This window comes from Prionailurus bengalensis, chromosome A1 (genome assembly GCF_016509475.1).
Source record: "Prionailurus bengalensis isolate Pbe53 chromosome A1, Fcat_Pben_1.1_paternal_pri, whole genome shotgun sequence".
Classification (NCBI taxonomy): Eukaryota; Metazoa; Chordata; class Mammalia; order Carnivora; family Felidae; genus Prionailurus; species Prionailurus bengalensis.
Window position 1 is genome coordinate 88,589,031 of NC_057343.1, and position 3,317 is coordinate 88,592,347.

The following is a 3,317-nucleotide window of genomic DNA, read 5'->3' on the forward strand; positions in this document are numbered from 1 at the left end:
GACCTGAGCCGAAGTCGGACGCTTAACCGACCAAGCCACCCAGGCGCCCCTATTCAGCCTTTTCAAAGTCAGCTGGTCAGTAACCTGACCCCATTACACTCACAGGTTCACCCTGACTGAAGGGTTGGGGTTTCTGCAAGGGGTGCACATCCAGACTTGGGAATCTCGGAGACACCCTGGAACACTGCCTACAACTCTGGGTTTGGAAACCAATGCTGCTTGCCTGGGTCAGAGCGATGCATGGGGCTTCAGTCTCTTAGGCAAGAGAGAGTGGTGGTTTCAGACTGTGAGGTCCCAGTTTCTATGAGTTTGGGGGGCAAGGCTTCTCAGAGCAGGTCCGCCTGTGCATGGACATGCAGATCCACAGGCTCACGGTGGCCTCTCCCTTAGTACTGCCGCGTCCATGTGTGCCTATCCTGGTGGGGTTCTGTGGCTGCTGTGCAGTGCGTTGTCTGTCTGTTACTGGTGTCCTTGGTGTCTGGAATCCAGGGCTGACTTTGCAAGATGGGGGTTGCAGCCCATTCTAATCTGCCATGCCAGCGACTGTTTTCTGTCAGTTCTATCCTTGATGCCAGTGACCAGCGCGACACCTCACGCATCACATTGCTGGTGCTCCCATCTGAGCCAAGCAAGGGCAGCCCAGCCCTGGGGCCACCTGGCTCTCTGCATCCCTGCAGGTCTGGCTGGAGCCTCCCCGGTTCCTTCTTCCCTGCTTGCACTGCAGTCCGATCTTAGTGTGACAGCCTGAACGACCCCACCTTAGGCCCCTGAAGTGCATGCCTGCTCTGCCTTCTTGGTGTCTGACTCGCTCCTTGCCCCAGCCTCACTCACCTCCCCGCTGACCTCCAGCATGCTGTGTGCCCCACCCCAAGGCTGCTCAGAGCTCAGCCCTCACCATCTTCTGGGCTGGAGCACATGCCACTGTCCCAGTGAAGCTGTCTCTAACCTGGCTCCCCCTGGACCCCTGATGACTTTTCCCTGATTTAAGTGTCCTGTGCCATTGCCACTTGGGCTCTCCCCCTCCCTGTCATTCGAGTACCTGCCCGTCAGTCTGTATGCTCATCTATGGATCTGTCTGCCTATCACCTATCTTCTATTATCTATCATCTGTCTATGTATCTATCTATCCATCCATCATCTATCTATCTATCCATCCATCATGTATCTATGTATCTAATCGATCATCTATGTATCTATCTAATCAATCATCTATCTAATCTATCATCTATCATTCTATATTATCTATCCATCCATCCATCCATCCACCCATCCATAATCTATCATCTATGTATCTATTTAATCTATCAACTATGTGTTTAATCTATCAATCTATCTTATCTATCTATTCTATCTAATGTATGTATATTATCTATGTATCTATCTAATCTATCATCTATCCTTCTATATTATCTATCTATCCATCCATCATGTATTATCTATCTGTCTATCTGATCTATCATCTATCAATCTATATTATCTATCTATCTATCTATCTATATCATCTATCTATCTAATCTATCACCTATCAATCTATCTATATTATCTATATCTATGTATCTATATATCTATTATATTTCTATCATCCATCATCTATCTATTTTCTATTTTCTATGTATCTATGTATCTATATATTTCTACCTATCATCTATGTATCTATGTATTTATTATCTATCTAATCTATCTATATTATCTATCTCTCTAACATATCTATATTGTCTATCGTCTGTCTCTCTCTCTATCATTTGTCAACCTATCTACCTGTCATTTATCTATCACCTATTGATCTGTCTATCATCTGTCACTTAACTACCTACCTCCTGTCTGTCTGTCCACCTATCTGATTTATTATCTGTCTTCCTGTAGTAGAATGTAAGTTTCAAAAGGGCAAAATTTTGCCTGCCTGTTCCCTGCTCTATCACCGGTACCTGGCAGAGCTCGCAGCCCTTAGTGTGTGATAAATCTTGGTCAATGAAGTGAACGAATGCATCTGAAGCAGCACTGACCAGAGGGAGGCCCTGATGGGCATGCTCTGTGCATGTGCTGCCCACTGGAGGAGCTGTTGGCTGCATCAGCTTCTTTGCACCTGAGATGCGGCTGGGGCAGCTGAGGACCTCAGCACTTCGTGGTAGCTAATTTTAATTAATTTTGGCTTGCATTTAGGTAGCCACCTGCCAGCTTGAAGGTGTTTGGTGGAGACGTGGTGGGTAAGCAGCACCTACTGAAGGCCCAGTGTCACCACGAAGGTCATGCCAGCACTGTCCCACCACAAAGCACATGCCAGCACTTTTTTGCCATTACCCCTTGGGATTCAGCTCTGCTGGTAGCCCACACATGGACTGCCTGGACTCCTTCCCAGCCCTGCAGGAGGGCACTTCATCTCCTGTGTTGTCACATGCAAACCTGGTGGAAACCCCAAGCTTTGTGGGCACCGTGGGTACACCTGTCAGGCTTCTGGGGCCCATGTATGGCTTGTGACAGGTGCACAGGACACTGCCAAGTGTGGGATTGCTGAGCCTCAGCTGAGTGAGGTGTCCAGAGATCTCTGTCCCTGAGGTCTGAGGTCCCGGGTCCAAGCACAGGCACCCTCAGCTGGCTTTGGTGAGATAAGAAAGCCACAGCATGGAGATGCTTGGCAGGGCTGTGGCTTCCAGGACTTTCCATCAGAGCGCAGGCTCAGAGAAGAGCGGTCTCCACACATTCCCGATGCTGGCGGGCGGACAACCCGTCTGCGTCTTACCCTCCTGGCATGCCGTGTAATAGAGAACCTCAGAATGTCAGCTCAGACGCCCAGGCTTCACGCTTTGCAGGTGGGCAGGTGAGGCCTCCACGCCTACGGACAGATGCAGCAGAGTGTGTGGCCTGGGCTGTGCCCCCTCCACCTTCCTCCCTTGGATCAGGGCCCCTCAGTGGCCTCAGTTTACCCAAATCACCTCTTTATAGGCTGTCTCCAAACATGGTCATACTCTGAGGTCCTGGGAGTTGAGGCGCCCACATATGGATATTGGGGCAACGATCCAGCCCACGGCTGCCTCTGTGGACTCCAGCTGTGTTCTCAGCTGGGGGGTCTGCTGGACCCCACCCTGACTACTCTCTAGAACCCCGGACTCCCTCATCTGTTTTCTTTCTTCCAGAAGTCTGCTGTAATCTCTGCCCGGCTTCTCCTGAAGACTGTCCCTTGGGCCTTATATGTTCTCATTCATTTATGATATTTTAGTGAGGTCTGGGGGAGGAACAAATCGATGTGTGAGCTCCAAGGCTATTTTTTTTGTTTTGTTTGTTTTGTTTTGTTTTGTTTTTAACGAGAAGTTTCCTTGTAT